Genomic DNA, 26,149 nt, shown 5'->3' on the forward strand with positions numbered 1-26,149 from the left:
GATGTAAATTTCTTTTAATGTTTCTTTATTTTTGAGAGAGAGAGAGAGAGAGACAGAGTGCAAGTGGGGGAGGGGCAGAGAGAGAAGGAGACCCAGAATCGGAAGCAGGCTCCAGGCTCTGAGCCGTCAGCCCGGAGCCCGACGCGGGGCTCGAACTCGCGCACCGCGAGATCGTGACCTGAGCCAAAGTCGGACGCTTAAACCGACTGAGCCACCCCGGTGCCGGGGGAGAGATGTAATTTTAAACTCCCGGAGGACCGGAAGTTTTTTCCTGGGTGTACTTGGCGTTGTTGATGGTGCCTGGCGCGTATAGAAGGTGCCCCGTTATTCCCCTGAATTCATGACTCTTGGACTTTTGGAGGCTGTGTGGTGCTTGGGGTAGCGTTGGACACTGAGAGGGCAGCTGGCTCACTGAAGATTTTCCTGACAGTTCTCTTCAATTCCTTTTCTCTACACACAGAAACCCCTGAGTCCTGTCTTTTCCACCCCCTGAAAAATCTCTGGCGTCCATTTCCTCCTTTACACTGATTTCTTGGTACCTCTTGCTTGGACTCCTAAGTAATCTTGTTCAAACATAGCATGGGTTGGTTCAGAAACCTATGCTCATTCTCCGTTACGTCCAGAACAGAGTTCAGCCTCTTTATTTGAGTCAAGACTAGCTAGCCTACCTGTGATTCCAACCATATATTCATTAGACTACTTTGCACATCCTGTAACCTCTCGATTTCCACATACCCTGATTTTCTGCTGCTTTGGCTGTCTGTACAAGGTCTGTCAGGTTTTTCATTATTGTATCTATTCATTAGGTCTTACCCTTGACCTAGAAGAACGGTAATCACATTTTAATGTGACTAAATGTGGTCCCTGGACCCCTTGCATCAGTGCTTGTTTAATACAAAACAAAACAAAAAGAGCCCTAGACTCCCATCACAGGAGGATCTGATTCAGGAATCTGGAATGGGACCCAGTGATGTGTATTTATTTGTAGCAGACAGCCCTCCGTGATTTGGATGAATTTGCTCCTTGGCCACCCTGAGGAACAGTGCCTCAGGGTCAGGACTTTGTCCAGCCCTCCCTACTGGAACGCGGCTCCCTGCCCTGTCTTCTCTCCTCCGTGTGCTTGCTTCTAGCCCCCCTGGGTCGCCTGTACTCCACTCGTTGCCACTTGTATTTGGTCCTCCCACTGAAGTAGAGGCTCTCTTGGCACGTCTTGTCTTTTTCTCACTCACTAGCATAAGCCTGACTCTCATTAACTCATTTTCTAGACATTCTGAAGTATAAGGTTCTTGTAGAAAAAAAGAAACATCTCACATGAAGTTTCTTCTGGGAAATAGGAATCATTTCTGTACGTAGTTTGTTAATTTTCCAGGAGATGGGAAGTCCTTGTATTACAAAACCATAATTTTTCTTTGTACGTTTAACAATGTATATTCTTGAATCTTGGATGGAAAAAGTAAACCATCGGGAAAAGGGTAGCGTTAGCAGATGAATAAAAGTAGCCTTTTTTGTTTGCTTCAACTAATGATTGGTGATTAAATTCGTTGATGCAAATTGAAATGCAGAAAACAAATGGGAACGGTTTTTAAACCTCTTTATGGCTCTTTTTTTTTCTTCCTTCAGATGAACAACTGCTTTATAACCAGTCTTTGGAGCAAGGGATGGGGTAGTAGTATCACAGCCTGGGGTTTTAGCCAGCCATTCATTTGTTAGGAATAACTTCGGGTGCAAACATGAATGTTTTCTTTCCCTAGCTCCCAAAGGCAAACATTTCCTTTTCTGGTTAGTTTCATTACGGGTAAGCCAAATAGTTTACTGTGGAAGAAGAAAAATCTAAGATCTACATTGCTGTGCTGGCTTAAGGTACCTTCCTAATTCCTAGAAACGAGTTCACGGGGTGACACATCGTTAAGAAGTGGTCTCCTTTAGTACTGGATCGAATATTCGTGATGCTGTGCCTTGCAGTATGTTCACTGGGGCCTGCCTCTGTACAGATGAGATGCCCTCTGGAACACCTTGTGTGACTGTAGTCGGGGAATTTGGTAACTTCGAGGACTAGAGGTGGGAGACAGGACTTGGCCGGGAGCCGATAGAACTGGAGATACGGAGCAAACCTGACAAAATGGCCAGGAATCGTTGCCAGTTAATTGTTTTGAATATTTACTGCACAGTGACTTATTCAGAAATAGAAACACCGTTAATGGAACTGGTCATATAGGGCAGGAAAGTGTGAGTGGGAGGGACATTCTAGAGCTTCCTACTTTCTATAAACACTTTAACTTGTCAGCATTAATACAACTTCCTGTAATGACCAGTCTTTCTTTGCAATCCCTGAAACCAAAGCTGGGGTTTTTTTTGTTGTTGTTGGTTTTGTTTTGTTTTCTTTTCTTTTTTAATCATGGTACCTTCAGTTAGACTTAGTCTTTCTTACCCAAGTAGTACAGGTTGTGCTCGATGACGGTGATGCTTCTCCGAGCTGATGAGGTGGTTTATCCGCGACGACAGAACTCGTGTCAGTCTGTGTAACGGAGTAACTGTTTAGCCTCAGGCATTGATCTGTGCCGAGCAGCCGAGTGCTAAGTAAAGGAGGAACTTCAGTTTGGGCTACAATACTTATTTCTTTATTTGTATGGCAAAATGGATTTGAAACACTATAGAGTGAGAGGCACTGGTTTATTCTTTAGCAGTAATTTGGGTTGGCTTTAAAAGGTGAATCAATTACCATCGTCTGTTGAAAATACCGTGTGTCTGTTAGAGAAGTAATTGGTCTGTTTCCTTTATGAATAAAATCAAATCAGGACTTTGACTTCCAAGTTGCAAAAAACCTATTGTCTACTGATTCTAGGATCACGGTAAAATATCTCCGCATACATAACAAAGGGATTATATGCAACATTAAAAACTGTAGAGATTTTAAAATTTAGATTTCTATAGATAGAATTTCCTTTTTGGTGAATTTGATCAGATGAAATCTGATCCACATCTTAGAAACCCAGAGTTACAGGACTGTACGTTAAAAACAAAAAGAAGGGGCACCTGGGTGGCTCAGTCGAGCAAGTGTCCGTCTCTTGATATTGGCTCCGGTTGGGAGCTCGCAGTTGTGGGATCGAGCCCCGCCTCGGGCTCTCGCACAGAGCCTCTTTGCGATTCTCTCTCTCCCTGTCTGGCTCTCTGTCCCTCCCCCACTTGCGTGTGCATGTGCTCTCTCTGAAAAAGAGTAAATAAACATTTAAAAATAAGTAAAAAATAAAAAAGAGGGTGCTTTGGCATGTGCTTATAACGTTAATACAATTTTGTGAGATAGTGTGTGTGCATGTGCATTTACATGGATACGTATCTCTTGATATATTATGTCAGTGTGTTCATGTTTATATCTATAGCTTAACTAGCTACGGGATGTTTAGGCTCTGGGTGCTGAAGGGATATTGTAAAATACTGTGCTGCTTTCTCTATTATTTTTATTGCTAAATAAAGCTAGTGGTATAGTAATTTATGTTGCTCTGAAAATGTTCATTAAACAACCACGGGATGAAGCGAGGAAATCGTTTTGTTGTGAAAACGAGGCTTGAGTTTCAGAATTCCATACTACAGTACATTTAACCCGGGAGAAAGGTTTGTGAGCTCAAGTTGAAGAAAACTGTAATTGCCAAAGGCTTCCTGGATGGAATATTCCCTCTTCGTCTTTCGCAGATAGGCAGAGGCCCCACCAAGCTGGGGTACCTAGTCCTGTTAGCCCCAAACAGGTGCCAGTTTCTTTCTCCAGAAAATTAATTCAAGGGCTGGTAATTATATCACTTTTTAATACCTTATGTTTTATAAAAATTGCTTTGTACCTTTTAAAGCCCTTTCAGCTACATTGTCATAAAATCCTTTAAAAAACTGAGAGGAATAGAATGCATGCTGTTGTCTCCATTTCACAGATTAGAAAACTTAGATGCCGAGAGGTTTCTTGATACTTTGGTTCACAGAGCTGGTAAAAGATGGTACAATAGACCCTGGAGCCCTGATCTGCTGACTGCTGGTCCACAGCACTGGGCACTGAACCATTGTGAAGCACTCAAGCATGATGTCCATGGAGCATTCTTTCCTTCCATTCCCAGCCTCTCTGGCCAACACGCATACACACAGATAATTAACACTCCCCTAGAAAGTTCTCTTTTGAGTATGTGTAAGGTTTTATTAATACATTGGGTGCCTGAGTGGCTCAGTTGGTTGAGCATCCGATTTCGACTAGGTCGTGATCTCGTGGTTTGTGGGTTTGAGCCCCGCATGGGGCTTGCTGCTGTCAGCGTGGAGCCTGCTTCAGATCCCCTGCCCCCCTCTCTCTCTGCCCCTCCCTGGCTCGTGCTCTCTCTGAAAAATAAATAAACATAAAAAAAAGAATACATAGCGTTGCATTGGTAGTCACAGTTCCTGCCTTCTGAACTTTCGTAATATCCCTGTGTCATTCCTTTCTTACTTTATTAACTTAGGTCATAGTTATAATGTAATAATCTTAGATGGCATTTAATGGTAGAGTTACTAACTTAGCGGTACAGGTTCATCCTCACCGCCGCTCATCATGATAAAGGCTGTTTGGATCTTCACATCCTTGAAAACTACGTGTACTAGTGAGCCTCAGCTGATGTTCCGTCAGTGAACGTGGCTTTTAACGTGTACCCTGAAACATGAGAGCCTAGTGGCAACCAGCGTGAAAGGCAGCTATGTATTTTTCTAAGAAATTGTCATTTGGGAATGGGCCCGTGTCCAGCACATGGTTGCCCAGATTTGCACTTGGTGTGGAGAAGGGGCTGTCGGGACACCTGTGCTGTTATTTCATGAGCTCCTTTGCAGTGTTTCTTTCTTTTTTTTTTTTTTAACGTTTATTTATTTTTGAGACAGAGAGAGAGCATGAACGGGGAGGGTCAGAGAGAGGGAGACACAGAATCTGAAACAAGCTCCAGGCTCCGAGCTGTCAGCACAGAGCCTGACTCGGGGCTCGAACTCACGGACCGTGAGATCGTGACCTGAGCCGAAGTCGGCCGCTTAACCGGCTGAGCCACCCAGGCGCCCCAGCTTTGCAGTGCTTCTTAGGTAGCTGTCACAGTTTTTATACTGCTTATGAGCATTCCAGATCATGGTTTGTGTTCGTTTTTGTTCCAGTTAGAAACTGCCTATTTTTTTAATTGAATATATCTGGAAATTGACAATTAATTTCATTTCCTTGCTTGAAAGTACTGTGTGTGTGTGTGTGTGTGTGTGTGTGTGTGTGTGTGTGTGTGAGCTGTAGGATAGAGTTTACTTTTGTCATTGTGAAAAAAGTTTTTTTTTGCAAGATGCCTTTTTTCAAGAGAATTTGTTAACATCCACATTAGCAGAGCTTTATTAGAATGGGTTGATAGGTATCAATGAAATAGTAATATTGTTTTGAGAACAAGACTTCAGTGGCCTTGGCTAAAGTTACCAATCTGTTACAGCGGTAGTTGTTCATGTTAATCTTTCCAACTTAATCGCTTTCTTCTTTCTGCAAAATGAATAAAAAAGATTTTTAAAATCCGTGCTGTCGATGAACTTTTTCATCCCCAACTATTATAAAACAGATGCAGAAAACTTGAGTGGAATTACTCTTCGTTGACTTTTTTTGGCGTTAGGTCTAAGTCATAAGACCTGTGCAGTTGGTATTGCTCCATGTATCTTCCGAGCAAATTCGGAAATAACCATATTCCAACTTACTGATTCATTTATTTCACATGTTACAAGACATTTTTACAAATGGTTTTAATGTGATGACCTTAAAATTCGCTGCGGTTACCTGCTCTCCTGTTGGGTAACATGGAACTAGATGGTGTGAGTTTGAACAAGTCCCCCAGCCTTTTCTGTTTCTGAAATTTCCCTATCTGAGGGCCTGCTGTTACCAGTTGTTACAGAAATTACATGAGATGATCCATGTAAAGTAAAGCCTCTGGTGCAGTGCCCGGCTCATATTAGCCATATTATTAACATTAGCTCCTGGTGTTCCTCATACGCCACATGCACATAAAGTAGCTTTTTGCATAAGTAGCTTTTACATAAGTAGCTTTTTAAAAAAACAAATGCCTGTAAGCATTGATTTGATTCACTCTGTTGGTTACCAGTATAAAAACCCTGAGTTCTAAAATACTCGGGCTGTGACTTCTGTTCTCACTAGACCGGATGTCGTCTCTACTGAAGGGAACCGAGCTGGCATCGCGCTGTTGGGTCTTGTTGCCTTCTCCGGTCACTTTGCTTGGTTTTCAAGCCGATGTGTAGGCGGAACGCATCAAATCCTAGCTTCCTGCTGGCGGCGTGGAGGTGACCTCTGGCATAGGTGCAGGTGCCCCAGCCACTCCCACTGAATGTGCGTGTTTCTTTTTCCTTCCCTCCTTTTCTGTGTCTCTGCGGACGCTCTGCCCACACACCTGCACGCCCCCCCCCCCCCTTGTTTCCTGGGCCTGTAGTGGGTAGAGGCTCTGTGAGGATGCCTGTTGAAGAGGGTATTTGGGCTTCTTTTCCAAGGATTAAAAAAAAAAAAAAAGTTCCTTACAAAATACAATGATTTTTTAAAGATTTCATGTCCCTTTTTGTGAGATTTTATAACTTCTGATCATTTCGTATAAAAACCATCTAAAAACAGTAGTCTAACAGAACTCTGTTTTCTTGGGGAGCAAAATAAACAAATTTCAGATTTGCTCCCCTAAGGAAAGAAACCATGTTACTGATTTTGTCGTTTAAAAACACTGTTAGTCAACAAGCAAAACCCTTTAGCTAAGATATAACAGTGTCTTTGGGTTCCTTGAGCCAGAGAATAGGAACCCGTTAGCCTGCGAAGAGAACTTTTCTCCTCTGGGGTTACAGGAGCTGGACTAATGAATAATTGGTGTGCGGACGTAAGAGACTTTCACTTTCCTTTTCAATATCCTGGTTACTCTTTTCTTATTCACTGGATAATCTATTTAAAAGTTATTTTTCTGTTAAATAAGACAGACTGACTAGTCGGACTTGTATAGAGTTGTATGGGCCTCCTGATAGGAAGTGTGGTTGTATCCGTTTATTGATATAAAGTAAAAGGAAAACTCATGGAAGCTACTAGCAGTGAGCAAACCGCACTAGGTTTTCAGAGTCGCTGAAGAGTCACTCACGAGTTACGGCCTGGTCAGCTGTGTGCCACGAGAGGCCTAACAAATGAGAAGATTATGCTTTAAATTGTCATTCAGATACAAGATGGTCTCTAAATTCCTATTTTTGGGGGCGCCTGGGTGGCTCAGTCGGGCATCTAACTTCGGCTCGGGTCATGATCTCACAGTTCGTGAGTTCGAGCCCCACATCGGGCTCTGTGCTGACAGCTCGGAGCCCAGAGCCTGCTTCAGGTTCTGTTTCTCCCTCTCTGCCCCTTCCTGTCTCATGCTCTGCCTCTCTCTCTCAAAAATAAATAAAAATTAAAAAAAAAAAATCCTATTTATTGATTTTTTTAAAAACCTGAGTAAGTGAATGCTGTATATTCACAAAACTGCAAACATTGTTTATTCTAGTTGAAATATTTAAAGAAGAGTAATGTGATTTAGCCAGTTAAGATATTGCAGTACTAATGATTTGCTAATTTTTTTTAAGTTTATTCATTTACTTAGATTGGGGGAGGGAGACGGGGCAGAGGGAGAGAGAGATTCCCAAGCAGGCTCCATGCTGTCAGTACAGAGCCCGATGTGGGGCTCAATCCCACAACTGTGAGGTTATGACTGAGCCGGAATCAAGTGTGGGACACTTAATGGACTGAGCTTAATGCACCCAAGCACCCCATGATTTGCTGTTTTTAACTGTTGCTAATTACTACATGTGCAGTAAAGTGTCCTTGTTCCCTAGCTACAGCTTCAAACGTTATAGGGACTTTATACCATATAGATGTTACGCATTTCAGTTCTAGACAAGGGCAAGGAGAATTACATGCACTTGCTTCATTTTTCCCTTGACTTTTTGAATTAGGAGCAAATGTAAACCTCTCTAAGGTTAGTGTTACAATTTAGTAAGAAACCAAGGTTTTCATCTGCGAAAGAGCAGTTTGTACATTGGGCCGTAATGTAAGATGGCTTTGTTTTGAAAAAGAAGGCTCTTTGTTTTGTTTGTTTAACTTTCATTCTGTAGAAACACAGCCTTTTCAAGGGAGTGTGTATGCTCATCTTCTGTTTTTATGTGTAATTGTATTTTGTACTATATGCAAGCATTAAGGTTTAGAGCACTGCTTTGTGTGTCCATTTTGAGTGTCCATAATCTGAATTCTCTTCTCAAATAGGGAACGTGGAGAGCAAACCAAGAATATAATGTGGATGAGAAGGCCTTGAGCAGCAGATTTTTCAGGAGATCCGTTCTTTAACAAGTCTGATAATGTTAACTGGCAGCTCTCAGCAGCCATTCAGTAGCATTTAATTGAACACCTATTAACAACCAGGCCCTTTTTTGCAGGCCGGACGGTTGCTAGTGAACCAAATGAAAGCGATCTCTGTTCCCACTTGCCTTGCTTAGGTGCAGGAGCCTACGCTGATAGGCAGACAAATCAGTAATCACATGCGGTGGACACTCTGAAGGACAAGAAAAGGAAGCAGTGAGGGAACAAGAGGATGGTCTGAGGGGGGACCTGTAGGTTAGGACCCCACGGACGCGAAAGGGTCAGCCAGGGGAGAAGAAGGAAGGTTCGGCAGGCAGAGGAAGACCGTGTGTGCAGGACGTGTGTGGGGAAAAGCTTGCCGGAGTGTGGAAATTGGAGGCAAATGGGAAGAGCAGTCGTCAGTCCGTAAATATTTATCGAGATCCCCTGGATGCAGAGCGGTGCCCGAGTTAGGAGACGAGTGCAGAACGAGCTGCTGGTCGCAAGCAGTGGCCGTAAAAATGGAGAGAAGACCGTGGACTTGGGGTACGCTTTGTAGGGCAAATCACGGGGATCTGATAAATTGGATATGAGATGGCGGGGGGCAGGGAGGCGCGTATGTTAAGGGTGACTCGGGCTTCTGATTTTAACAACCAGGTGAATGGTGGTGCTTCTTGCTGAAATGAAAAGATTGTGTGAGAAAGAGATTTGACAGAGAAGATTAAGACTTTAGTTTGGGCATACTGGGTTGAGATCTCTGTGAGACATGGGTGGAATCAAAGTAGCAGTTTGATACATGAGTCTGGAATCCAGAACAGAGCTTTGGGCCGTAGGTAGAAATTTAGGAGTTCCTTGTGTTCAGGTGACATTTAAAGTCTCTAGAATGTGTACCCAAGGGAAGGCAGGGAGTAAAAGAGAATTGGGCTCAGGACAGCATCTTTAGGAACCTGCAGACCGTCTGAGAATATGCAGAGAGGGGGATGCTGGCAGAAATGGCTGGAAAGGTGGAAATTCAGGAACGTGTCATGCCACGGAAGCCAGAAAAGTGTGTCAGCGAAGAAAGTGGCCAGAAGTGCCACCTGCCACTGAGGCCTAGCAAGGTGAAGACCAGGGTGTTCGTTGATTTTGGCAGCAGGAGGGTTATTGCTGTGGCAGGTGACCCGGGGAGGGGGAAGCCAGGCTGGAGGGGCTCGACGAAGGAAGAGAGGTGAGGAAGTAGAGAAGTTTCCCTTGAAATTAGCCGACTGTTCTCATTTCCCTTTTGCTGTACTTTCAACCATCTGGCTTAGCAGGCTGGGTTTTTTTCAAGCCTTTTCAAAGTTCAAGAGGACATTATGTTTTTATCAACCGATTTCTTTGAATGTCACTGTCTCAGAAGCAGAGTTAATTCCACTTAATAATGTTAACGTTAGGCCAGAGAAACGCAGAAGAGTTTTTCACTCTACTTGATAGTTTTCCTTACGACCGTATCCTGTTTAGTGAGGGCAATAACTTGGCCATTGAATAACATTCATTCCTTTGTTCCTTCAGCAGACATGTATCGAATACCTGTGCACACCATGTTCTGGGCTACGCAGGCCCCGGGGACTCAAGGTCACCATGTCTGGTTGCCTTAATGGAGGCTTTGAATCTAGTGGGAGCCGTTTAAGTCCCCCACCAGTGGTTGCCCGTGATGTGATAAATGCTATAGTGTCCTGCCTTTGCTGATCTTTTTTCTGCCGAGAATATGCAGAATCACTAAGTGTTTGCTAACCTAGAAAAGACCTAAGAGGGTACGTGGGTCCAGTTCACTTCATTTTGTACATAAATCATAGGGTACGTGGGTCCATAGAAGGTAAAGTCACAGCTTGTTTTGATGAGAGCCATGATTCAAACTCGGGCCGTAGGACCCCGTGGCCCGTGCTGTACCCACTGCGCGCTTTCCTGCATCCCTTAATAACACGATTAACTGAGCCGAGATTTGGAAGCGAACTGCTCTGCCAGTATACATTCTGAACTATTTTCCACATTTGTCAGTATTCGGAAACACTCGCAGGTCGCGCTGCTTTGCTGTCTGACCTGATAAATTGGCAGAGGGTGAAGGGATGGATGGTAGTTCATGCTCTTGTGGGCGGGCGGGGGGTGGGGGGCTTCTCTGTGGGCAAGAGAGTTTAGGATGATGGCCTGAACACTAAACTGGGAATAAAGTGATCTGGGTTTTCCTCTCCTCTGCTGTGTGATTCTAAGCATAGAATTAGTTTATGAATGTCGATTGTTAATGATAATTAATGCTGCGATTGATTGTTGCGCAAGGTTTGAGTTGTGGGGATTTCAGGATGCATTGTAGCACATCATCACAGAGCAGAACTTTCCATCTAGTGTACGTTCACGAGGATTCTTCAGGCCCCTCTGTTGAGATAGCTGGGGAATTGAAACTGTATTTGGGAAGTGGGTTCTGGATTGGAAAACTGTATTCTTTTTTACCTTTTTTTCAACAACTGAGGTCATGGCTTTTTGAGAGTCAAAAAACGAAAAGTACTACCGAAGAAGTTCTGGCAGAGCTCAACGTTTCTTCATGCTGTTGGGATTGTCTGTGACCCCTTTTAAAAGAGTATTTTAACTTTGAGGAATTTTTCAGAGCTGAAAGCTCTTGTTTTTTTTTTTTTAAGTTTATTTATTTTGAAGGAGAGAGCAGTCGGGAGGGGCAGAGAGAGAGGGAGAGAAAGAATCCCAAGCAGGCCATATGCTGATAGCACAGAGCCTGATGAGGGGCTCAAACCCATGAAACGTGAGATCATGACTTGAGACGAAACCCAAGAGTCAGACACTTGACCGACTGAGCCACCCAGGCACCCCAGAGCTGAAAACTCTTATGCTTTATAGTGTTATCATTAGGTGGAAACTGAAAAGTAAGAAAGTTGTTTTTGTTTTTTGAAGGAATTCCTTACAGGCTCCAGAATCCAAATTAGCTTTTTTTTTTTTTTTTTTAAGTTTAAATTTTGTTTTATTCTTTTATAATTTTTTTTAATGTTTATTTATTTTTGAAAGAGAGAGACAGTGTGAGCAGGGGAGGGGCGGAGAGAGAGGGAGACGCAGAATCTGAAGCAGGCTCCAGGCTCTGAGCTGTCAGCACAGAGCCTGACGTGGGGCTGGAACCCACGGACTGTGAGATCATGACCTGAGCCGAAGTCGGACGCTTAACCGACTGAGCCATCCAGGTGCTCCTAAAGTTTAAATTTTAAAACATGTTTATCCATTGTAGAAAATCATCCAGTTAACCCCTTAACTGCTATCCTAAGACATCTTTATTGACATTTTGGTATATTTCCTGCTAATACTTGAATACAATATTGGATGCAGAGATAAACTTTTCTATACTTTCTGTACAATTTTATATCCCATTCTTTTAATGTTGCAACGTTAGCATTTCCGGGAGGAGGTGATTTTCTCGGAGAACCGGTAAGGCATTTGTCTAGAAATGGATGTGAATTATTTGAATGGAAAATTCTTTCCTGTATATATATCTTTATGAACAAAACGTGGTGCTGCCTAATGGTAACATGGAGTATGGGGTAAATTTTACTATGTTGCTGCCCAGTTGAATAACATTATATACTGTGTGGGAACTAGCCCCTCATCCCTGCTGTATTAAACTTCTTCCTCACGTGTAAAATTTGTATTTTAAGTTTTAAGGGATGATTTGAAAAAGGAATGCTGACCTCCACTCTGAAACCTGTATTATTTTAAGGAAGGGTTGTCGTTCTTATATAATATTTGGAGAATAATTGATATTTTAAGTTAACAGAATTGAACAGCTTTTATGTATAAGGTACATATGCTTAAGTCTAAGATACAGATGTGTCTGTAAATAGTCAGCATACAGCTAAACTTTTTTCTCTTTGGGATGAAATGTTTTAATGAAAAAAAGTAAGGTGGTTCTTTTTTGTGACTTCTGTAGTAGGAGAATTACTAAACTGCAGTGTACGTTTTGTGTTGGGTGTGAAATTGGGATTTGGTAGGACTATAGGAATACTCTTAGAAAAATATGTTCATTAGCTTTAAATTATTTTGGTGAGAAGTCTGATTGAGAAACTGGATGTAAAAAGGAGTTTATTAATTTGTGAGCAATGGCAAGGAAAAGGCAGTTTACCAAATAAACTGATAACTTAGTTCTTTCCAAAAGTGTCTTATTTTTAATTTTGTGCCCTGGTTTGTTTTTTTAGCTTACACGTAAGAAAAAATGGAAATTTATTGCCTAAATTAGTCAAACATTTTGGGGGGAAATTATATCTAGGCTATTATAAACTATCTTAGTTTGGAAAGGTATTTCCTTTGGAAAAAAAATACTTTCAAATACTGGGGTCGTTTTTAATGTTGTAACTGACTAATTTTTGGCTCTTGTGGCATTTTTAAATGATGCACATAGAAAACGCTAGCAAGAAACTTGAAACTGCATTCACTTGAAGTCTACTGAATATTGACCTGTTTTCCTTTGACAAGGAAGAGTTGCTTGTATATTTTTGAATATAAGTAAATGCTGCCTTGTTCCTTGTGAACCAAGCAGGCATGGGTGGTAGTGCTTTAAATATGCTCTCATGATACAGATGATGCTGCGACCCTATTCAAAACCTGTGCTGTGTATCCCATCAATACTTCATAATCCTTTTTTTCTAGAGGAAAATGAATAGAGAAAGTCATTAAAAAAAACAAAAAGGTAGGTCATCTCAAAGATATGGAATAATAGGGTCTTTGAGAAGAGTGGGCAGAGTGGAGTGTTGGGGGGGGCACCAAATGGAGGAAGAGGTGGGGCTGTTCCGTGACAAAGCTGGGGAGGGGAGATGCCCGAGGTGCCCACCCCGTGTAGAGCTGGCCTCTTTGTCATGTTTAGTTTGAAGACCAAATTAATGGGGGGGAAAGACATGGAACCCTTTGTAGAGATGGTGTATTTCAAATATTTGGATGGTTGTAAGCTCTTTTCATTTTAGAGTCATTTTGAAAGCTGCGAACAAACTCTTACAATATCATTAGGCCAGCTATTAGGTATAATGTTAAGAAATTAAGTATAATGTTAGAATCTTAGATTTTAGATAAATAGTGTGAGCAGAGCAATATGGTAACTTTCATATTTCATGTGACTCTGTGAAGAAAAGAAAGAAAGGACAAATAAAATGGGAAATTGAGTCTTTGAATAATAAAAAATACTACCTTCTGTCTTTGTTATTAGCCACATCCTTAGATTGACACAGAGAGTCTTGATTCATTAACCAGCTTTCACCCCAGACTTTTCCGGTTTGTACCTTATTTATATTTGGCATTTGAGTCTTAACTGTAAACCTATATAAGTAAATGCCAGGTGGAAAGGCTTACATTACGCAAAGTCTATTTGTAGAATGTTGTCCTAAAGGCTTCTTATTTAGATATGGCTTCACCATGATATTTGCAGGGATGAAATACTAGTGTCTACAAATATGAATTACTGATTAAAAAACATATAGGTCACTTTTATATTTTTTTTAGGTTTTTTAATTTTTTATTTTTTATTTTAGAGAGAGAAGATGCACACACAGCTGGGGAGAGGGTTAGAGGGAAAGAGAGAAACTTAAGCAGGCTCCATGCTCCGTGGAGAGCCCGATGCGGGGCTCCATCCCACGATCCTGGATTCATGACCTGAGCCAAAATCAAGAGTCGGACGCTCAACCAACTGAGCCACCCAGTCACCCCCCAAAAAAACATATAGGTCACTTGTAAAAGCAAATGGATGTTTCCTTTTGAATGGATTTCTCCAAAAGTATGCTTAATGAAGCCTGCCTAATGAACACTCGGAAAACTTTGATCTAGCTTAGTTTGGGGAATTAAGAGACTGATGAGAAATAAAGAAAGGCATGTTACACGCATACCGAAACCTTCTTGTGGCGATCGAGGCGATGCAATTTGGCAGTGTGACTTACAGGTGTAATCAATTTGAGGAGTAAACCGGCTTCTAGTTTTCTCTCATCTCTTGATCCTTTTTCCTCTTTGAAATATTCCAAACTTGCAAATGGAGACTGACTTACTATGCATGGAAAGTATGTAAACAGCTTTAAGCCATTGGACTTAGCCATTTCAGAACACAGACATCTATTTTGTAGTTTACTGGTACTTCTTCGGGAAAAGTTTTGCTGTTTATAGCACCAGCACTTTGCTGGTTGGTTCTCTATATAAAGAGAAACTGGAAATTAACTTTGAGGTATGCTGTCATTTTCAGAATCACATGTATACTTAGATTTCAGAAGACAGTGTCTCACTGCTTAATTACCTTGGTAATACAGATTTTCTCTAATATTTCTTGTACTGTTACGTTTATTTTTAAAACCGAAAACTATTTTAGCTAATGCTGGTCTCATAATAAAAGGTTTCAACACGTACAAATGGGATACTTTTTAATTCGCTTATTTTTTCTAAATGACTTTTTTGGTCAGTGTTTTCTGCCACTTACAGGCATGCTGAATTGTCCTGCAGTTAAGTTCTAGACGCTTTACAAGCCTAAACGATGCAGTTTATTTAGTAGCAAAGTAAAATCTTACATACGATATTTAGACTTTGCACTTGATCGAATTTCATCTGACCTTTTCATCCTGCAGGGTAATTCTTACCTGTTTATCAGGTAAAAAGGTAGCGTGCTAGGGACAGCTGGGTGGCTCAGCCAGTTAAGCGTCCGACTCTTGATTTTGGCTCAGGTCATGATCTCACAGTTCGTGAGTTTGAGCCCCGTGTCAGGCTCTGTGCTAACAGAACCGAGGCTGCTTGGGATTGTCTCTCCCTCTCTCTCTGCCCCCGGCCCCTCCTTCTCTCAAAAATAAATAAACTTAAAGAAAAAAGTAGAGTGCTTCCTATTAAATACCTTGCGTTGCTTTTTACCTTACCATGCAAAGTTTGGGTGTCTGTTGTCGAAGCAAATTCATTTTGTAAGTTTAATTGAGGTTTTAAACAAGTTCTTTAGGATCCTATGCTGAAAGTGGCAGTCCTGATTTTTCTCATTTGTGCTTTTATAGCAGTTTAACAGTGTTCTAACTGGATTACCAGGTTCATCAATTTTTGACCATAAGAATCTTGGGGCGTTAGCTCTGAAGGCTGTGGACTATGGCAGGCATTTGAAAATAGGCTCTAGAGATGTGGACAGGAAGGCAGCTAGAATGGTAGGAAAGTATGTCTGAGTGAGCAAACCAATAAAGAGAAAGAAAGAGAAGGCTCTACTCGTAGGCGTAATTCCACTGTTTATGTCGCAATTCAGAGCTGTCCGTTGAAGGTCTGATGTTCTACATGTAAGACCTAGATGAACATAAGTGATACTCGAAACCTACTTTAACAATAAGATAAAGCTAAATAGGTCTCTACTCTCATTTCTTAACATTCTTGGCATTTTTGCAAGGCTTAAAAAAAAACCCACAACTGATTTTGTGTAGTCAACACCAAAAGTCTTGAAATGAACATAAAAGCCAATTTTGAGTAAAACGAATGTCCAGATCTGAACCGATGCTGGAATGGCTACATCAGAGTCCCTTTTCTTGGAGCTCGTTAAGCTTTTGATTTGGTAGATCGTGGTGGGTTTGGGCATCTTCTCGCAAGCACATTAGAAGTGCTGAGACACTGCCAGGCATAAGGCCGTGGGTCTGGAACTGGAGTCAGAAAGCTTTCTGAAAAGGGCCAGGTAGTATGGGGCGCCTGGGGGGCTCAGTTGGTTAAGCGTCCGACTTTGGCTCAGGTCCTGATCTCACGTTTTGTGAGTTCGAGCCCCACGTCGGGCTCTGTGCTGACAGCTCAGGGCCTGGAGCCTGCTTGGGATTCTGTGTCTCCCTCTGTCTCTGCCCTTCCCCCACTCGCACTGTCTCTGCCTCTCTCTCTTACTCAAAAGTAAACATTAAAAATTGTTTTGGAAAAAAAAGGGCCAGGTAGTGTGAGTGTGATGTTTGTTTCATTTTATTAAAAAAAATTTTTTTTTTACATTTATTTATTTCTGAGAGACAGAGAGACAGAGCCCAAGCAGGGGAGGAGCAGAGAGAGAGGGAGACACAGAATCTGAAGCAGGCTCCAGGCCCTGAGCTGTCAGCACAGAGCCCGATGCGGGCCTCGAACTCATGGACCACAAGGTCATGACCTGAGCTGAAGTATGATATTTTAAAGTTTGCATGCCAACAGACAAAATTAAGGCCATTATGTAGGTATTTATATAATGAGAAAACAGATTTCTACAAGTTTTTTAATCAATGAAATTCAAAATAGAATAATAAAATTGTGGACAGTGTTTTGCAGTATAGGTTTACTAATGAGAAAAATGGGATTCTTTTGGAGATGGACATTTTGCTTCATAAGGGTTTCAAGTGTTAGTGTTTTCTATCATGAAAATCAACTGCAAATATTCATGAAGGCTGATTTGTAGCGAGATTTTATATATTTCATCCTTAAAAAGAAAAGTCTGTTCACACAGGTGGGTACTGCCACCCGAGCCTGTGACTTTAGTTGAGCACAGTCATTGCTTGGAAGACATCTCTGGGATTGTTAGATTCTTCTCGACGCTGCCTCTTGGCACGGCGTCCCTGGCATCGCAGGTTATCCCTTCTAGTGGAGGGTCAGGCAACAGCTCCTCCGTGCACAGGGAAGTGGATTTTGGAAATGGGAAAGCGTCCCTTTTACTCGCATCGGGCTCTGAAAGATGCTGCTGGAACTGTCATCTGTACGTGCGCTGCCAACGTGAGCACTGGCACTGCCGTTTAGTTTCGGAAAAATTGATCTGCTGCAGACCTAGTGCGGGGATGGAGGCCTCACCTCTTGTTTCGCCTTCCGACAGAGAAATCCTGCAAAGCAGTTCGACATTGCTTCTGATTAAAATAATGCCACTTGTCGAATTACCACCGTGTAAGTTTTGCAGAAACTGCTCGGCCTTTTAATTTGGGGTTGAATTCCTTAAGGTGTGTGTGTCATCAGGTCTTCCCTAAAGCCAGTTTCCACAGCCGTTCAGTGGTCTGCAATAGGGACAGGAGGTAGTTCCTGTTCATCCGTTCGTTCCAACAATCTCAGTAAAAATTCACGTCTGCTAAGTTCTTGAACTGTGTAATAGGACAAATCAGCGTATTCAGCTTCTGTTTCTTACAAAAATTCATGGAACCGATGACGGCTAAGTCCGTGGGAGTCAATTAAATTTATTGTTGACACTTCTGGTTTGGTAACACAAGACAGATCTGGATACTTCCCACAGAGCACCTAATAATACAACGTGTGGTCATTTTGACGGTCTTTCTAAATTTGTCTTTTTTTCTGCTGCGCACATTATTTTGACTACCATCAGTTGTAACACCCCGTGGCATATTATAATTGAGGTTGTGCTGATTGAGAGTTTTCTCAGCTCCCCTGAAAGTCTTCCCATCTGTAGTTCTCCCACACGGACTCTTCATACGGGCGAATTCTCTAGTCCCTGTAGACCCGGCATTGATTCCTAGAGTAAAAGACCACTGAGCAGTAAGTGGTGGTCCTTGCATGGCCAGCAAGTCTGAGCCGCTTGGAAACTCATTAGTTTCAGTCTCCTTCCATCTTTTACTTGTGAGGAAATCTTGCTGTGATGTGATGAACTTTTCCCTTTTAAATTTTGTGGTTTTTCTGATTGTCGCTTTCCTGCGAGTTGGGATAGTTTTTGTTTTTGTTTTTTAATGTTTAATTTTGAGAGAGAGCGCTAGCAGGGGAGGGGCAGAGAGAGGGAGACGCAGAATCTGAAACAGGCTCCAGGCTCTGAGCGGTCAGCACAGAGCCCGACGCAGGGCCCGAACCCACGGACCGCGAGATCATGACCTGGGCTGAACTCAGATGCTTATCCGACTGAGCCGCCCAGGCGCCCAGGAGTGGGATGATTTTGAAGAGTGTTTAGTCTGGTGACATTGACTACATCGCATTCTCTTAGCGTAGCCACCATGTCTGTGCATAGTAAACACAGTGCTGCTCCATTGAATTTTGTTCAGCAAAACGATCCACATCCCATCATGCCTCAAAGGCGGGACATTAAAAGTCCTCTCTTGCTTTTTGTTTTGACGGATATGCACTAGTAACAACAGAATCATGAGGCACTCTCGGCGACATTTGGGACATTTTCAGGCTGTAATTGCATCAGTGCATCGTGTCGTGCAAAATGAAGAGAGCTACACACAAGGCCTGTGTCGCGACCACTTGTGGCTGTGGCCACGTGGAAGCAGCCCAAGCCGGTGCGTAAGCAAATGAGCAAAGTCGTGTTCCGATACGGTTTTATCTATGGACACGGAAATTTGAATTCCATATCATTTTCAGATGTCATGAAGTCTTCTTACGATTTTTCCCCACAACCATTTAGAAATGGGCCACACAAAAACAGGCGGTGGGCCGGACTTGGCCTGCGTGCGGGTCATAGTTGGAGGATCCCTGCTCTAGAATATGGTTACATAAGAGGAATAATCAGTGGTCCTCGGCCAGCCTTTCCTTGTGCCCCAACAGTAATGTATCACTGCTGTACTTGCATAGACCTTTCCGTAGTTCTGCGGTGAGGATCATTTTTAAAGCTCCTGTTAACACATTGCCAAGTTGCTTTCTAGAATATGCATGCCTTGCTTTTCACAAACAAATCTGAGTTAAGTCCAGCTTAAATGCCACATCCTTTTAAAGTTGTAGATTCTAAATTCCGTCCTTTATACATTTTAGCTGTGCAGAAGAGAGCGTTGAATAAATTTGTCACTTTTTCAGTAACTGGGCAAATAAACTGCCAAGCTTTCCTGTGACTGCACATTTGTTTAATAAAAACTATATTCTAAATTGTGTTCTCAGCTTCTCCATTACCTTTAAACTCAGGGCCTTTAACTTCTTTTGTTGCAAGCAAAGAATCTTAATGAAACATGATTCTTGGGAATGAGGGATAACGTTGAGGCTATTCCTAGTTTATTTCCTTCTTTTTTTTTTTTTTTAAAGCTTTTCCTAGTTCAGAGACAACTTACAAAATATAGTTCATAGCACTAATAGGCTGTCAGTGTTGTGAACCGAGGGAAAAAAGATCTAAGGGATGACAGAAAACATCTTAAATTTTAAAAGTCGTAAGTATGAAATGGCTTTTCTTCACAATTTTACGAAAAATTCTCTTCGGTAACATCAGACAGACTGGGGAAAGTTACAGTGCAGTCTCAAGTCATAACCAACAGAAAGTGAGCGTCAGACCCCTGGTATTTCTGGCCTGATACCCGAAATTAGTTACTTCTGTCTTAGCCAAGAGACTAAGCAACGTAGCTTGAATAATGAGTCACAGCACAAGTGGATTTAGGATTCATAGACACCGAGATACAGGGAAAGGAGAACTTAAATTGAAATCGGTTATACAAACTGAAATTGGTGCCCAGAGCAGAACCTCAGTAATGATCCATCGGACCACGGAACTTCCTCATTTTATTGACGGTTAAACTGAGGCCTGGAGAAGTTTAGAAACTCGCCGGATCAGTGTTAGAAAAAGGACTCGAATTCACATCTTTTCCTTAACGTTAATAATAGATTAGAAGACTTTGGGATCACTTCTGAAACTGTTACGTTGGGAAAAAATACTTGAGGGAAATTTCCTCCTGGTAATTCATACTCCTTCACCACACACTCCGGGGCAGGAGGCAGAGGAGGCCCCTAGGGCCTGTGCTGAACTAGGTGTGCATTTGCACGAGGGCTGTAAAGCACGAACAGGGCAGGGTCGTCTTCAGAAGCTCCGGCCTCCTGAGAACAGAGAGTCCCGTATTCATTTTCCACGTCCTTCGCGATTAGACCGCAAGTGAGGCATATTTTATATCTTTAATTTGGAATTGTTTTTTGAGATTGTACAAAGACAGGTTCTCTCTCTTTTTTTCAGTAAAGCCCTCTCTCTATAAAACGACTGTAAGAAATTTCCCCTAAATGACCCACTTCAGAAAAGTATTCATCCTTTTATTAGCACGTGTGTTTGCACACACCTAGGCGCACGCGTGTGGGCATCTGTGTGTGCGTGGGTTTAAAATTGTTTCACAGTCGCTTAATTGGGGGGGGGGGGTGCTGACCTCTTCACAGAAGGAGGCTTTAGTCTGCAGTCGTGCACAGAAACCGTTCCCGTGCCTCCCACTCAGGGTTTTCCAACTAATGGAAGGATCAGTAGTTTCACCTGTGGTCTAAAATGGTAAATTAACATAGCTTTTTATGTTCAGGGAGTTATTTTAACCATACTGTATTTTTTCAGAGGAATGATGTTTTAAAGCATTTACACCTTGAATAGATACTGGCCGAGTGATAGTGGAGAAGGCAAAGCTTGGTCCAAGTGTAGTCGTTTGGCAGATGGGCACCTTATTGGGGACTGTAAATAATTGTTAGAGATAATCCACACATTCACATGTGTGGAAGTGAATTATAAATGTTTTCTACAATCTCAAGTGCACAAGGGACTGTGTAAATTACACTGATGAAACTTCCTTCCGTGGAAGTTGAAATTTAATAAGAACACATGCATATTTCTCGATTATCATTTGATTTGGGTGAGATTATGAATCCCCAATAAACAGAGACCTGTGGTAATTTGAACCTAAAAGATCTAAGGTCTAGGGAATGCAGTTAAATCAGGACATGACAGGGAAAAGACCTTAACTTTTTATTTTTCTATTTGTAATACCAAGATAAGAACAAAAAGGAACGATTTTCTCTTTTTTCTTTATTTGAAAAGAGAATATAGGTACTCATCGAGGTACAAAGTTACCTTTTCCATATTTAAGTAGAATAGTGAAAGCATACGTAATACAGACGCATTCTTCTAAATCGTTGGATCCAGATTTGTTAACAGAATTAAGAACGTTTGGGTTTCAGAAAGATAATACCGTGTATGTACTGTTTATTACGTAATACCCACAGGGGTCTTTTTCTTTTTGTTTTTTTTTTCAGCGAAACATCTGAATAGTTTCACCAAGTAGGAGAAATAAAGACTAAAGAACCTAGGTCATTTTGCTCCCAGTTGAGTGTTGGGGGCCGAGCTTACCAAAAGAAGTTGTAGATAAGGGGTTGTAATTTCTTTGTAATCTTCACTTTGTGGTCTACTACTTTAATTTAGGGTTTAATGGTGTAAATATTTCATATGTGGCAATTATATTAAAATAATTATCGGATGATATATAATGTTATTATTATATTAGTATACCAAAACGTATTAAATCATTACCTTAATGCTAAGTGGAAAAATGGACTTCCAAATCTTGCCGTCATAGGTAGCGATCAGTAAAATAGCTTTTTGTTTGTAACATTTTATTTATGTTTAATAAATTCCTTAGAATGGTTGAAAGTTCAGGGGCACCTGGGTGGCTCAGTCGGTAAAGCGTACAACTCTTGATTTCAGCTCAGGTCATGCATTCACAGTTGTGAGATCAAGCCATGTGGGGCTCTGTGCTGACTGTGGAGCCTACTTGGGATCTTCTCTCTCTCTCTCTCTCTCTCTCTCTCTCTCTCTGCCCCTGCCCCCATTCACAAACACAATTCTGTCTCTCAAAATAAATAAATAAACTTAAAAAAAAAGGGCAAAAGTTCGTTGAAAGTTTCACCCATACTACTCATAACTTTCTAAAAAGTTTGAATTTGCAAGGTCACTAGAAAGAGCATACCAACTTCCCTAGACCCCCAGAAACAATGGGTTGGTTATAAGCTTTTTTTTTTTTTTTTTTTTAAAGGGAAAGGGGGAGCTTGGCTGCTTTAGATAATGTGTTCATCTTAAGGTGACTTTAACTTTCTTTTATTTGACCCTCAGTTAAGATAAACAGAGTACTAATTGAGATAAGGTTTTTGTGTACTTGAACTTTTGCTGTGGATTTGGATACGGAACCTATCATTTTCTTGGGCACACACAGCCCCCTTGCTCTGGGATTTCTGAAATGAGAAGCGTCAGTTGTCACTATGTGGGGCTTCTCCGAGTTTGCGCCTTAATTTATTACCAGACACATCTGCGAATCAATCTCCTGTGACCCCTGCTCAGTTCATCTCCATCACAGTTTCGCACTGTTGGCTAGGAGCAGATCAGTAGGACCTTTGTGGCAGTGAGTAGTGAGTATCTTAAAAATGCCTAACCTCTCTGCCTTGGTAATTCTTCTGAGATCACTCAGGACATGATTCAGGAGCACATAGAGCTGTTTATCACAAATATCATGTACTTTCAAAATATTAAAAGCGCTTATTAAAAAAAAGAATTGAAATACACAACATTAGATCAGTGGTTTTATTTAGCTTTTTGTGTAACAAATACTAGGAATTATTTTGACCATTAAATTTACTTCCCAGTTAAATATTTAAGTGGAAAAATCAGGATGCGAACTTGTTTGTATTGTTTCAACTATAATTGGAAGAAAATATCTTCGATGTTAACGGTGGTCGCCCCTGAGTGGTGGAAGTGATGGCTCTTGCCTCTTTCCTTCTTTGTACCTTTTTCTAGTTATCAGTTTCCACAGTGAATTTATGTTAAATCCAAAATCAAGGAAAAAGCCAATAAACGTGATATACAATACTACCAGTCCAGAAAACACCTTTTTTAGAAATTCGCTAAATTTCATTTAAGGTGTTTGACATTACATAAGTATTCAATATACACATTACTGAAAGGGTAACAGTTTTGTTAGTCTGAGTCATATATAAACAGAGTGACTTATCTTTTATCGTATTTGTCCAAGAGGCTCTACTTCAGTATAACGGAATTGTTATTATCTGTTTGAATTTGACTTTTAAAATACTTTTGGTGGGTCCTCTGGGTGGCTCAGTCAGTCAAGGGTCTGATTTCAGCTCAGCTCGTGATCTCACCATTCTTGAGTTTGAGCCCCACATCGGGCTCTCTGCTGTCAGTGCGGAGCCTGCTTCAGATCCTGTCTCCCTCTCTCCCTGCCCCTCCCCTGCCCCTCTCTCTCTCTCCCTCTCTGTCTCTCTCAAAAATAAACATTAAAAAATAAAAATAATAAAAAAATAAATACTTTTGGGTTGTACAAAGAGTCCTATATGTGGATATTGATGTTATTTATAGATTAAGCCCAGATTCCCTTTGGCTTATATATTACATTAAAATTTGTGATATAATGCAAAATATCCATACAGGTTTGCCCAGATAATCTCTTCATTGATCTGAAATGAATTCCTTGAAGATTTTTTTCCTGTCTCCTAAAAATCATTTTTTTTTTTTTTTGATGTTTATTTTGGTGAGAGAGAGGGGGGTGGGGCGGACAGAGAGAGAGGGAGACACAGAATCCAAAGCAGGCCCCAGGCTCTGCGCTGACGGCACGGAGCCTGACTGAGCCACCCAGGCGCCCCTAAAAGTCACCTTTAGGTGCTGTCAGTGCTGTACAAGGTGCAGAAAAAAGCAAAATCGTCTGTCACTGCTTAAAATCATGAGGAGATCAGCCAGACACTCACCCACACCACCACCCCTCCCACAAGCACACACCCATGTACCTGCTCGTGGCGTACACGAAGGCGGCGATTGTCCAGGTGGGGTCCACAGACCTCCGGGGGCGTCCTTGAGTCGGCACTCTTTATGACGACACTAGGACGTCGCCTCCCTTCCCCCTGCGTTCCCACTTGCACCCGTGGCCGAGGAAGAGCAGCAGTGGCTGTGAAGAGCCAGCACCTTAGCACGGATCCACACGTTGGCTCCAAACAAAAGTGGTATTCTTACCACCTCGCAGCTGCCATTTCACACACACACACACACACACACACACACACCAGTTTCATTTAAGATGAGCCTTAATGGAGCGTGAAAAATTATTTGTTTTCCATCTCAGCCTTTGAGGGGTGCCCGGGTGGCTCAGTCAGTTGAGCATCCGACTCTTGATTCCGGCTCAGGTTGTGATTTCACAGTTTTGTGAGTTCGATCCCGGTATCAGGCTCCATGCTGACGGTGCAGAGCCTGCTTGGGAGTCTCTCTCTCCCTCTCCCTCTCTCTGCCACTCCCCTGCTCACACTCTCCGTCTCCCCCCCCCCCAAAAAAATCTCCACCTAAGAGCGCACACCTCTGTACGACAGAGCGGGAGGTGGGTAGAGGCACAGAAGTAGGTGAAAAGCACTTCTGCAGCTCGTTGGACCGGGAGCTGAACTAATGGTATTTTTCACGGAATGCCATTTGACTCGAGAAAACCATCAACTTGCTCAGACTTGGGCACTGGACAGAAAATACATGTTTTAGAAAATACATGAAGTTAGCCTGTCACCTCAAGGAAAAGAAGGGGGAGTATTTGCTGCCATTGATAAAACTTGAGCTTTGAAGTGAAAATCAAAATTGAGGAAAATTTGTTTTGGCCCACCACTGTGAGCTTGTCAGCTTCCCAGTACGTGAGGCTTCTGATGAGATGAAGGAGGTCCTAATGACTATGATTTTCTTAACGTTGTGTAAGGAAGCATGCCAACTTTGGAAGATCTCTTACTTAGCTGCCCGCCATCTTCCCTGTGACCAGTGCCTGGCATCACAAAATGGCGGGTGGGTCACAGATCCATTCTAAATACAGTGTAAGCCAATGAATTTTGATGTAACACAGTGAACTAACGTTTTTAAAAACTACCACTTGTCAAGTTTTGGTATAGTAGCAAAAATACCTATAATTATCTGAAAATATTTGATTAAAATACTCCCTTTTCCAGCTACATTTTTGTGAAAGGCCAGGCTTTATGTATATACTCAGCCGGAACAACCTATAGTAGCAGGTGCAAATGCAGAAGCAAATGAATGTCTCACTGTCTTTTATGAGCCATACTAAAATATGTTAGCATACAATGAATGGGTTTATCATCGGTATTCTTTAAGGAATTTCTATTCATTTGTTTTTTTTTTAAGTTTACTTATTTTGAGAAAAAGAGAGCATGCGAGCGAGAGAAGGGCAGAGAGAGAGAGAGAGAGAGAGAGAGAATCCCAAGCTGGCTCCCCTCCACCATCTCAGAACCTGACAGGAAGCTCGATCCCATGAACCACGAGATCAAGAGTCAGACACCCAACCGGCTAGGCACCCAGGAGCCCCTAAAGGAATTTTTAAATATTTTAAAAATTTCTCAATTTTACTTCCTAATATAAATATTAATAGCTGTTACCCACATGAAGAATATCCTCAAGAGTCTTAAGATATGTAAAGGGATTCTGAAACCAAAAAAAAAAAAAAATGGAAAATTGTTGCTTTCAGGCCTGTAACTCGATGTCCCAGAAATCACCTGAATTGTAGAAACTATTGGTTGGTTGCCCATCCCGCCCCCCCGCCCACCTCTCCCCCTTCCCCTTTCCAAATCAGAACTTCTAGTCAACTAGGATCTTCAGGTGATTACCCCTAAACATCACAGAAGCACTGCCTTCCAGAACTTGTGGAAGCAGTCACAGGCAGGGTGGGTGCTGTGCCCAGGGAGAGCATCCTGGGAGAAAGAGCCCTTCTTGTCCCAAATGGCTCCCCTCTTCTTAGCTGTCTGTCCTCTGTTCAGGTATTTCCTCTTAAGAATGTATACTCATACAGTTTAGGTGTTGGAAATTGACTGGAGCTCTAGTAGAAATCTGGGCTCGGAGAGAGTAGGCTGAGTGAACACTCAGGAAGAGACCTGATGGAGACATGAAGCCTGCAGCAGTTTTCAGAACCTTCTAGAGCAAGGCATGTCTGTCCAAGCAAGTGCCTGTCACCAAAAGATTTTACGGTGTTCTCACCTCATCTCTGGTTTGCTCGTGACACTAAAGATAACCACCATTGGTATAAACTTAAGGGGGAAGAAATGCAGACACTTAAACTGTAGTAGTACGTTTATCTCAAAAGCCGTTTTCACCTTTTTTTTTTAAATTTTTTT

At 42.0% G+C, this 26,149-nt stretch overlaps 1 protein-coding gene across 2 annotated transcripts in view; it reads left to right on the forward strand.

Annotated features, from left to right (window-relative positions):
* Window positions 1-26,149, forward strand: part of GNA13 (G protein subunit alpha 13) — a 43,172-nt gene that overhangs the window by 5,178 nt on the left and 11,845 nt on the right. The window lies entirely within an intron of this gene.

This window comes from Acinonyx jubatus, chromosome E1 (assembly GCF_027475565.1).
Source record: "Acinonyx jubatus isolate Ajub_Pintada_27869175 chromosome E1, VMU_Ajub_asm_v1.0, whole genome shotgun sequence".
Classification (NCBI taxonomy): Eukaryota; Metazoa; Chordata; class Mammalia; order Carnivora; family Felidae; genus Acinonyx; species Acinonyx jubatus.